Source organism: Piliocolobus tephrosceles, chromosome 8 (genome assembly GCF_002776525.5).
Source record: "Piliocolobus tephrosceles isolate RC106 chromosome 8, ASM277652v3, whole genome shotgun sequence".
Taxonomy (NCBI): domain Eukaryota; kingdom Metazoa; phylum Chordata; class Mammalia; order Primates; family Cercopithecidae; genus Piliocolobus; species Piliocolobus tephrosceles.
In genome coordinates this window covers 108,281,440-108,293,787 of record NC_045441.1, presented here as the reverse complement: position 1 = coordinate 108,293,787, position 12,348 = coordinate 108,281,440, and the positions used below count along the sequence as shown (strand labels likewise).

The following is a 12,348-nucleotide window of genomic DNA, read 5'->3' as shown; positions in this document are numbered from 1 at the left end:
ATCCCAGTATTCTAGATCTGAAATCATAGTATTTCAGTATCTGTAATTTCAGATATCTGAAACAGTTAAAGCATTTGACTAAAGACACATGGATCAAGGTGAAGTGCTCAGGGAGTAGAGATTTGTACTTTCAAAAAGTGGCCACCCCAAAATATTGTCCACTAGAATGTGCCTTAAACATGGACATATCCTAGCTTCCCCCTTTATTGTTTTCTTTTTTTTTTCCGTTGGCTCTGACTTCAAACTTGACCACTGAGTAACTCCCAATAAAGGTTAAAGGTTGAACATAATCCAAAAATCTGAAATCCAAAATGAATGTTCCAAAATTCAAAGTATTTTGGGCATGGACATGATATGAAAAGCAGAAAATTCTACACCCAACTTCATGTGATGAATGGCAGTCAAAATGCATTCAAAACTGGTGTCATGAACAAAATTATTTAAAATACTATATACAATTATCTTCAGGCTATGTGTATAAGGTGTACATGAAACATAAAATAAATTTCATGTTTAGACTTGGATCTCATCCCCAAGATATCTCATTATGTATATGTAAATATTCCAGAAAAAATCGGAAATCTGAATCATTTCCATTCCCAAGTATTTTAGATACTTAAACTGTAAACTAGACTTAAAATCATTATTTCTATTTGTGCTAACTCAGTGTCTAAAGGTGGTTGTTCACTAACCAAACCTGCTCTCCCTTCATGGTATTGATCTTGATATGTCATTTATATTGTTCCATCATCTAACCTTGATATTTATTTTGCAAGAGATCAAACATATGTATTCAATATGCTCTTTTTTTTATGTTTTATGATTTTATAAATATTCTGATTTTCAGTTTAGAAATTTCTTTGAGCACCTATTATGTATGAGATACCTAAAGATGCTAGGTGATAAGCACCTAAAAGTGACTAAAACAACCCTTGCCATCTTGAAGCTCATAGTGTAATTGGGAAGATATACATAAAAACAGATAATTTGAAACTATAGCATGGTACATACTAAAACCTATTGATCATCCCTACTTCCCTCACGTCTGTGATGGTTTGTCCTCTAAAACTCAGTATAAGTTTTTTAAATCATAGGACATCTCTGAATTGGGAAGGACAGCATCTTTTGTGGAGACAAAGGCAATGATAGGCAATTATCCCTTCACTTTCTTGCTAGAGTTTCCCGCATCAGCATACTCTATTCTTTTCATTACAAAACAAATCACCCCACCCCACTTCTTACTCCAGTTACATCTCTTTTATCTTTCATAGTCAAATTTTCCCTGTGTTGTCTACTCTATCTCTATTACTTCCCTACCCAAACTCCCTTTAGAACACTCCAATCTGCCTTCCCCTCAAAACTGTATTGAAAAATAACAGATTTAGTCATCAATGGCTTTTGTGTTGTTAATATTTTGTCCACTCAATTTCTCGATCTCTTAATTTTACTCAAACCTATTGACTACTCCCTTATTTTTGATACATTTTCTTGGCTCCTGTGACATGAGAATTCCTGTTATTTCTTTGTTTTACTCATACCACTGTAGCTACTTCTTTACCTCATCCTACCTCTCTTCTGGCTTTAAAGGTTGAAGTTTCTCAAAGCTCTTTCCCAGACTCTGTCCTAGAATATACGGATCAAGAGGTACAGAAGCAGAGAAGACTAACAAAAAGTTCTCTACCTGATGCAGTCTGACAGATTTCTGTAGTTTGACTTGTGTCTGGGAGAATGAAGAGAAGTGTGCAAGACAGATAAATCATCAAGCTTAAAAACCATAAGAGAAATGGAAAAACCCAGAGAAAGGTGACAAGGAACCTCATTATGGCTAGTAATTATAGTTGATGAGGTTGGCGAATTTTGTGAAATGATATTGGACAGAGGATGGAAATAAACAGTGAAAGCAGCAGCTAAGATAAGGAATTAAAATTTTTGATTAGTAATAAGGATTAGGCAAATATAACTAGGTGATAATTTACATTTTTAAAATTAAAAAATAAAAATAACTCTAATAGTATTGTAGATAATTATCTGAATTGAAGAAAAATTAGGGGCAATGAGTCATGTTAGGTGCTCACTTCGGTAGTTCAAGTTAATGACAAAACACAATGAGTGTTGAGAAAAGAAGGCAGAATTCAAGAGATATTTTTGACCTGGAACAGGTGAAACATCTGCGCTGGGTATTACTAACAAGTCTTTAGAGAAATAGGTGGATTCCAGAGATATGAAGGCGATAAAGTTGACAAATCTTGCAGATTCTTTGGACAGGAAGAGTACATGTCTACTGCTACGTTCCTGGCTCTTGCAATTGAAAGGAGAGTGAGGTCATACATTGAGATGGGGAGGTGGACCATGCTGCATGGGACACTTCTAGCCTTATGTGGCCTGAAGTATCTTTTGAAACATGAGGGAGTGGATATCAAATAGGCAGAAAACTGTATCTATAGCTCAGAGAAGAAGTCTAGGCTAGAGATGACATAAATTTTCTATAGATGATGATTGAAGCCAGAGTAGTGGATCAGGATGTCTTTGCAAAGAGTGCATGGTGAGTATTAATAGTCTAGGACACAGTTTTAAGACACACCAGCTTTTAAAACCAGAAGATTTAAGAAGATTTTAAGAAACGTAAGCCTTTAATATCCAAGGTAGGGTGAGGTGAAGAAGTAGCTACAGTGGGATGAGTACAACAAAAAATAACATAAATTCTCATGTCACAGAAGCTGAGAAATGTATCAAAAATAAGGGCATAATCAAAAGTATTGAGAAAAGTTAAGAGATAGAGAAATTGACAGGACAAAAATTAATGACATCAAAGCTATTGATAACTAAACCTGTTACTTTACATAACAGTTCTGAAGGAAAGGCAGATTGGAGTGTTTTAAGGAGAGTTTGGATAGGGAAGTAATAGAGAAGTAACAGTAGATAATACAGGTAAAAGTTTGACTGCGAAAGGGAAAAGAGGTAGGACAGTAACTGGAGTGAGAAGTCAGGTTGTTGATTTGTTTCATAGAGGAAAAGAATAGAGTTTGCTGATGGGGGAGATTATAGCAAGAGAGTGAAGGGATAATTAGCTATTACCTTTGTCTCCACAAAAGATGCTCTCCTTCCCAATTTAGAGATGTCCCATTGTAAAATAAAATTATACTGAGTTTTAGAGGACCATAGGTCACAGGGATTGGGGAAGTAGGGATGGTCAATAGGTAGTTCACAAAAGAGAAATAAATGAATTTTGGGTTGTGCATCTGTATAAAGAATAGGGAAATCCAATATTTGCTTGTACTTTACATCTTGAGTTGTAGAAAAGTATCTGAGTAAGAATTCTAGCTGTCCCCTCTTTAGTTCTGTAATCCACATATGGATAAAATAGAATCCACTCAGCAGGTTGCAAGCTTGTGCTTCTAAACATATTTAGTTGAGCAAGGAGGCACAAAACGGAACCATATGTGTTTTCTTTTAAGGTAATCTGCTTCAGTAGTATTGTCAGCACTTCTGAGAGCACTTTTCATATGCAGCTTGTCATACTTTTCATAAATATTCTGTTGAATCATTTTGATGTCATCTATTAAACCCTCCTTCTAAATATTTATTCACTGTTTTATGGGATTTATGAAAATAATAGCCTCTATACTAAGATATATTGTAAGAATGTTAAATCACAAACAGAACTAGCACAGATATTATATTTCAAACATTCAATTATATTTTGGGAACAGCCTAAAGATAGGCCTTGTGCCTAAGTTAAAAACAATTAGACCTTGTACTGGGCTTTGATGGTCAATAAACATAGGTAAGTTTAGATCAGAAATGAGATGTCTAAAATAATGATTCTTTAGAAAAAAGCCCATGTTTCTTTTCTATCAAACCCAAAGCCTGGGGTTATTATTTGGAAACTCCAGAGAGACTTTATTTTCTGTTGTTTTATAACATATACTCTTTATATGTTCTAACTTTAAAACATATATTTAATATATTTAAAACAAATATTCTTGGCAATATTGACCTTCGTGTATCACTTTACATTTGCAAAGCAATTCTCTGACATAATTCTCTTAACATTGAGAGATATATTTATGTTGGACCCCAACACCTATATTCATTTTCAGTGGTCTGTGCTGTCTGTTTATATGTTTTATTTATACCAGAATCTTATTCATCATAATCAGAATCACCTCCACTTTATTTCTCTCTCTCCGTAAGTCCTTTAAACATGTTCTGTGCATGGTGTTCATTCAGCAAATGCTCTTTATTTAAGAATGTCCATACTAAGGGAAGAAAAGTAGTTTAAACAGTGAAATAAGCAAATGGTAAAGTTTTGTACATTATAACTTTTTGTAATTTATTCATTTATATTCTACAATACATTTTCGGTTGTTACTGTTTTATTATTTTACATTGACAGATACAATTGTTTGTATTTACTGTGTACAACATGTTTTGAAGTACATAAACATTGTACTTTTTTTCTAATATAAATGATTGTCATACAAATGTCAGTTAAATGTATTGAATGAAAATGCTATGTCTCTCACTTCTGGCTCAGAATATATTTCTTCTTTTCCTTTCTCAGACTTACTGCCTGGTTTTCAAATATATTACATCTTCATTTTGTACCCATATAGCTTTCTCTTAGTTGCATGGCAGCCAGATATTCTAGTTAGTTTATTCCCTTTCACATGTTGCTCTGTCAAAACTGTTCACTTACATTTTCCACAGATCACTACTAACCACGAACAACATTGCTCTGTAAAAAACCTGCTGTCCATAGTCTCTATGCCAGCTGCCACTATGTCCAACACTTCCCTTCATTCTCTGGGACATGTCACTCACGTGTTTTAGCAAATGCCAACTGTCCCTTATATCTAGCACACTATCCCTCCATCAGGGACATTTTTCAAGCATTCTAGATTCATTTAACTTGGCACTTTCTTCTATCTAGCAAATACCATTCATTCATTCACTTCTGGCTTCTCTTGCCAAGTACCGTGTTCCCAATATCACGGCTAAAGTTTTCTAACATACTTCACTTTTTCCTTTATGAGAATATCTTTCATTCAGTTTTTTTTTTTTTAACTTTTGTAGGCTGCACTTCCTTCTTCTATCAGAAACATTTTCAAAAAGAGCTCAGTTTTTTTTTTTTTTTTTAATGTATAATATTATCTGTTTTACAATGTGGACCAGAACAATTGGGCTATATGCACTCTAAAAATAGGTAGTGAAGTGCTGTCACTAGAATATTGCATTGTTTCTATGCAAATGTGTATTTCTTTCTTTGTGGAAGAATATGGGATATTATACAAATAATACAGATATTCCCCTGTAATAAAAGCTATAATGTTAGAAAGTGAGTAACACTCACAGCTTTAATCTATGGCAATGAGTTTTATCAGTAAGAATGTCAGAGAACATAAGCAGTTAACATTCCTGGAGGCAAAACGTACCCAATTAAGGTGATTTACCACATTCCAAAATGACTTGACAAGTACATTTAACTCTCTCAAATGATATCTGTTCTTGTATCTGTCATGGATTAGAAAATTATGGGAATTCAAGATATCATCATCCCTTTCACCACCACCACCATCATCATCATCAAAGGCATTTATTGAGTATATTTCTATGATGGATCTGATACTAAAACCTTTTAGACATATAGCTCGTGCCATAAAAGAAGTTCTAATCTGCTGCCGTGATATGAAAAACCGATATTGAACACATGCATGCATTAAGTAAAAGAGTGCCAAATTAAATAATACTGCTACTTTAAGTCCAAGATATTTGTTATAAGAGAAACAAGTTGCTAATAATTTAGATCAACGGGTCACAACACTTCTACAAAAGGCAGACAGTAAATATCTTCTGCTCTGTGGATCATTTGGCCTCTGTAGCCACTACTCAACTCTGATGTGGTAGTGCAAAAGCAGTCATAGAAATATATAAATAAATGGCCATGGTTGTGTTCTTATAAAACTTTATTTACAAAGAGAGGTAGTGTGCTGTATTTGACTTATAGGCTACAGTTTTTGGTTCCTGATTTAGATGATGGAAGGAACTAACATATTTGTAAAGTCTTAATAAAAAACAAAAATATAATATACAGATTTTAGAGATAAAGAGAAAATGACATGAGCCATAAAACCAACCTGAACTTTCAAGATAGAAAAGAAAATACTTAGAGTCTAAAAAGAATGGGAAACTATAAATTCAAAGAGGTAAATCAGTATTAAAACTTGTGGCTGCCATAGAATATGAATTCCCAGTGGCCTAAATCTTTAGTTCGAATGATCCATGGGAGAAGGACTGAAAGAAAAGACTAGGATCTCTGCAAGGTAGGAAGTAAGACTGTAAATCTCTATATCAGTCTATAACCTTAAGAGACAATCGATGGGTGGTCTCAAAATTAAAAACAAAACTATATAGATAGAGATAGATAGAAACAGAGATAGATAAAAATAGAGATAGATAGATGATTAGATAGAGATAGATAGAAACAGGGATAGACAATAGATAGATGATAGCTTGCTAGCTTGCTAGATAGATAGATAGACAGACATATGCCAGAAGGGACTGGTAAATATATATACTGAGAACCGATAATCCCAAGATACATAGGCTTGGATTTCAAATTCACATTATCTTTGTGTCACCATAAAATTTAAACTCTTCATTTAATAAAATGTGGCTTTAAGTTGATTGTGTCTTCAGGTATCTGCATTAAGCAAAAAACTCAGACACATTAAATTTTCTCACACATACAATTTAAGGAATAGGAGCTCAGGGTAAGGAAAAAATTATAAAGCACATATATAAAGGAACAAGCCACCATGAATTATCTTCAGCAGAACCATTGACAGTAACCTCAGACTAGCAAAATCTGCAGATATTGGAATTATCATATAGAAAACATAAAATTAGTAGGCCAGGTGCAGTGACTCAAGCCTGTAACCCCAGCGCTTTGGGAGGCCCAGGAGGGTGGATCATGAGGTCAGGAGATCGAGACCATCCTGGCTAACATGATGAAACCCTGTCTCTACTAAAAATACAAAAAAATTACCCAGGCATGGTGGCGGGCACCTGTAATCCCAGCTACTTGGGAGGCTGAGGCAGGAGAATGAAGTGAACCTGGGAGGCGGAGCTTCCAGTGAGGCCAGATCACGCCACTGCAATCCAGCCTGGGCGACAGAGTGAGACTCCGCCAAATATATATATATATGAAATTAGTAAACAGTTAAAGAAATAGAGAGTGAAAAGTATGACCAAAGAGCAAGACATTATTACAACTATCAAGGCAGTATTTCCAAAGAGAGTCATAGAAACATAAATGTAAAAAAATGAAATTAGAAACTGATTAGAACAATTAAATAGCAGATTAGTCACAAGTAAAGAGAGAATTCATGAAATGGAAGATAGAACTGAATAAAGTTTCACACATAAGCACAAAGAAAGAAATGAGACCTACAAAAGGCGTGCTAAAAGACATAAAAATAGAGTTAGAAGTTTAATATATGTAATTTAAGTTTTATAGAGAATAAAATGAATAGGAAAAAGCAATGTCCAATGAAGTAATTAATAGCTATAAAATTACCATATTTGAAGCTCAACCAATCTAAAGAAGAATAAATCAAAGGGCATCCTGTCCATGACTCACTATAATGAAAGAATAAAAGTTGGCTGAGAACAGAGATGGATTACATATTTGTTCTCATGTGTTGTTCAAGTCTGATGGCAACAACCTTTAGACTACCTGAATTTTCAATAGCAACAGTGGAAGCCAGAAAGCTGTGGGATAATATCTTTAGTGTTCTGAGAAAATATAACTTCAAACATAGAATTGTAAAATCACCTTTCAGGAATAAGAGTGAAGCAAAAAATATAGATAGATAGATAGATAGATAGATAGATAGATAGATAGATAGATATAATTAAGAGATCTTACTAGAAGCAAGGACTAGAAAGGACTACAGCTCTTTCTAAACTTTTAGAATATGAGTTTCATGAAGATGTTAATCATTTAAAAAAACTAAGAGTGAGAGAAAAGTGTTAATCAGAGAAAATAGCAAGCATAAGGCTAATTTAAACAAAACTTAATGGCATAAGACAAAATATATTGATATTAAATGTCAGAATTAAAAGTATTGGATACAAATATAAGCTGGAAGATAACACAGTCTAAAATCCTCATATTGTTTGGGAACAGAGACTAGATATTCCTTAACTCAGGACATGAAAAGTTATATCTGCATGCTAATATTTTGATGATAACCACTACAAAAGTAGTGGTAGAATGAATAACTTCCAAACCAATAGAATGAAAAAATGTGGGAGCTAAGTAGACAAACATGCAAGCAAAGAACAACAAAAATACTCTGTATCAATTCAGAAAAAGTGAGAAAGGAACAAATGACATATAGAAAAAAAAGAGCAAATAGAAAGCCCAGTTAAAAGGGTAGAAACTATTTCAAATTTGTCAATTATTATAGTAAACATAAAAATATCAAATTATAAGGTTAAGAGACAAAGACATCAGAATGAAATGAAGGTTACAACTATATCTATAGTAACAACAACAACAAAAAAAAACTGCTAGCCTATAGATACTAACAAAAATAAATGTTAGTGTCTTATATTATCATTTCATAAAGTAGACTCTAGAAGAAAGGGCATTGTTAGCCAAAGAGAGAGGTGATAAATAATGAATGATAAAAAAATTCAATTCACTGAAAAGATATAACAATTTAAAATTTTTATACTGCTAAAAATATGCCTTCAAAATATAAAATGAAAAATATTTGAGAACTTGAAGGAAAAATTAAGAAATGGTAGATTTTAAATGCTATATATTATGTTCTTTAAAAGGGATGTGAAAAGATTTATGAGGTCTTCAGTAAAGTTAAAAAATAATGAAAAATCAACTGTGACTGATTTTTTTTTTTAACAAACTGATAACCAGCTATAGAATTCAGAATAGATAGGCAGATTGAAGATACACCAGTAAAATCACTGATTTTAAGAATAAAGGGACTGAGGACACCAAAAGGTCAGACAAAGTATACTGGCAAAAGTAGGACTAGAAGCAAATTAACTGACTTCAAGGTCAGAATTTTTCTATATTACTATCAACTAATTAAGGATATTTGCACACAGCCATATTCTCAATTGCAGTTCTCTTATTTATTTATTTATTTATTTATTTATTTATTTTTGTATTTTTTAAAACCAGAACATTTATTGCATGACTAATCGCTGACATTCTTAAGATGAACTGGATGCTGCAACAGCTGCCCTCTTGGGTTTAGGTGTTGTTCCTTCACGGAATCCATGCCTGAATCTGCGGTATACAATTTTTAGGTGCCTCATTCGACCAGTTCTGGTGGTATTTCGTCTTTTAGCCTTGGCACTCCAGTTATACTTTCTCTTGCTCTTGGCAGGGTAGCCACATTTGCCACAGGTCAACTTCTGAAGGTGGTAGGCCTTAGAGCCACAGCGGCGGCACAATGTGTGCGTCTTATTGGGACGCTTTCCAAACGATGACGTTCCCTTCGTCATCTCGCTTCTGCAGCCGAGACCAGAGAGCATTTGCAGTTCTCTTATAATACAAGTATACTGGTTTTATTTCGGTTTTCTTTGCTTCCTCACAACCTCCTTTATCTTATGTGGTGAGAGAAGTAGATTTGTGTTAAAATAAAAACTGGAAGACACAGATATTTCAGATAGGATGAAATGAAAAAGTTGTAGATAGCAAGTACACAAAACTAACTTGGAATAAGTCACATAAGTTGAATCTTGGTATAGAATATTTTCTCCTATAAAGTTAAATATAAGTAACACCACATCCTGTTCTGAGAATAAATACTCTAGATTCTGCTGGAAATTACTTACAACTGGAAGTAATCTGGACACAATCAGAAGTCCGAAGAATCCTATAATCTCTTTCACTATTCACATCACCATGTGATAAAATTTGTAGGACTGGTGGAGAAGAAAAATGTTACAAAGAAGGTTACACTCTACTTACCATATATTGATTATTTGGCCTTCTCAAACCTGGTATCCTTTTGACTACTCCTCAAAAATGATTATGAAAAATAATTATCGAAAAACTCACTCTTAAGAAATCCAATGAATATTTTTACTTCTAATTCGACTTAGTCTTCCTCGGTCTTTAAACTTACTTATTGCTTTCTCTTTCTTAAAGATGTCTTTCCCTTGGTCACTGTGATATCATTATTTTCAGATTTTTTTTTTTTTTTTTCCAAAATGGCTCTTTATATTACCAAGAATCAGTTTTCTGACTTTGTATTTCCTTACTCTACATTATCTTCCTTTGAAAGGAAAGCCCACTATGAGTCTTGGTTTACTTGAATTGAAACTGGACTATTGACATTTATTCAGATTAATATACAATGTCATCTTCTCTTGACTTAACTACATAATCTCTACTCTCAGTTATTTTGTCATTCAATCCATTTTCCATAAGGTGGCCAGATACATAATTGTTAACGTAAAAATCTAATCATCACACCCTTACCCCCAAATCTTTAACACATTCTTTCTTACAGAGATTTTGAAAAAAGAAAGAAAGAAAGAAAGAAAGAAAGAAAGAAAGAAAGAAAGAAAGAAAGAAAGAAAGAAAGAAAGAAAGAAAAAAAAAATGTCTCTTCAGCCCAGCCTACAAAGCCCTCTATCATCTGTCCTCAGCTAAACTTTTTAGGCTTCTCTTCATGATTTCCATGATTCTACACCATATATATTATACTTGAACAACACAAGACTTACTATTAGTCTCCAGACATGCTATTCTCTCTTGCATTTTCATAATTTTGGTGTTTGTCTCTCCATGCATAAAATCTTTTTTTTTTTTTAATGAAATTCTCTGCCTGGTAGACTACTTATTGCTCATTCTTCAAGGATTAATGCATATGTTATTTCCTCAGTGAAGTCCTTCTGGGCTCCCTCAGGCAGGGTTAGTATTCCCTTCTTAATGTAGCCAAGACACTTTATTCCTCTCTCTATTATTGACTTTCCACATTGTATTAGAATGCTTTGCTAACTGCTTCTCTTCCCCAGTGGACTGTGAGCTCCTGGAGGACAAGGCAATGAAAGCAAAGCAGAGTGCCTGGAACATAGCGAGTACTGGCTAATTTGATGTTGGCTGCACAAATGGCCTGCTCTGACCACTGATGCCTTGATCACGTTGGTAAATGCCTAAGAGTTTCTGGAATTGAAGCTCGTATCTTATGTCAGCTGAAGTGGGTGTGTCTGTAAGAGTAAAAGGGCAATAATTTAGAAATTTCTTAAGTATAAACCAAATTAAATATAATAAAAAGTCAGCACCTTTGATCTTTCTGGCTTTTCTGTTTGCATAATTCTATCTATGATGTAGGTGTCACCTTTTCCTTTGAACCCAAAATCCAATCAGTCACTACCAATTAGACTATCATTGAAAATAACATATATCACCTTCTCAACTATGGTTTACATTCCTTCTTGTTTTCCACCCTTTATATTCCCACCTGACTTGAGACTAGACATTTCCTACTCATATTGTTATCACAGTCTCCTAATTACAGAAGTTTTAAATTTCACCCCTTGAGCCATAACCCATCTTGTATATTCTACTCTTATGTTAATGTATCTAAGTGGCATTTTAAACTAATCACTGCCCTATTAAATACAATAACAAAAACTTCCAATGATGTTAAATAAACTACACTAGCTTAGTATTCAAATTCTGTAGAGCTCCTTTTTGGCTTCACTTTCACTGTGACCTCACCGGATCTTTGTTTGCAGTTGCACTGTCAGCATCGTGAAGCAGGAGCCATGTCACCTGTAGTCAACATTCTATCATCACCACATAGCACATTTCCTAGGACATGCTAGATATTCAAAGCTTGTTGAATAAATGACTGAAAGGATGCAGAGTTTTCAAAATTCCTTCTTCAAGTACTTCCGCTAGAGGAATGGGTAGAGCAGGAAGTGAGCAGACAGGGTGGGTACGTGGGTGGGAATAGGCCAAGTGACTTAAGCTGGTGTGGGTGGGCTCCAGTATCGACTTCTACTTTGATCAGAGCAACTCAACAATGCTACATATATAAGGTATGTGTTGGGGTGTTGGTATACATTTTCATATTAAAAACAATGAGTTTTAAAAGTGACAGACCACTTATTTTAATATAGAAAAATGGGTAGGGCTTTGAAAAAAGAAAGACCACTTAGTTTAAACTCTATGAAACTCGATTTCCTTTTTTATATCATAGAGTTATTATGAGGATGAAATGAAATAATGTATGTAAAGTGCCTGGCTCATGGTATGAAACTTCATCTTCCTCGTACCAACCTGCTGCTTTTGCCAGC

At 34.1% G+C, this 12,348-nt stretch overlaps 1 long non-coding RNA gene and 1 pseudogene across 2 annotated transcripts in view; one reads left to right on the top strand and one right to left on the bottom strand.

Annotated features, from left to right (window-relative positions):
* Positions 1-9,188: 9,188 nt before the first annotated feature.
* Positions 9,189-9,563, bottom strand: LOC111553421 (annotated as a pseudogene). Its single transcript, XR_002734945.1, has one exon. The product of XR_002734945.1 is annotated as a 60S ribosomal protein L37 pseudogene (transcript).
* A 2,274-nt stretch (positions 9,564-11,837) lies between these two features.
* LOC111553394 overlaps positions 11,838-12,348 on the top strand; it is a 3,290-nt gene continuing 2,779 nt past the window's right edge. Inside the window, exon 1 of the long non-coding RNA XR_002734937.1 lies at positions 11,838-12,090. This is a non-coding gene — a long non-coding RNA (uncharacterized LOC111553394). The remainder of the gene's footprint in view (positions 12,091-12,348) is intronic.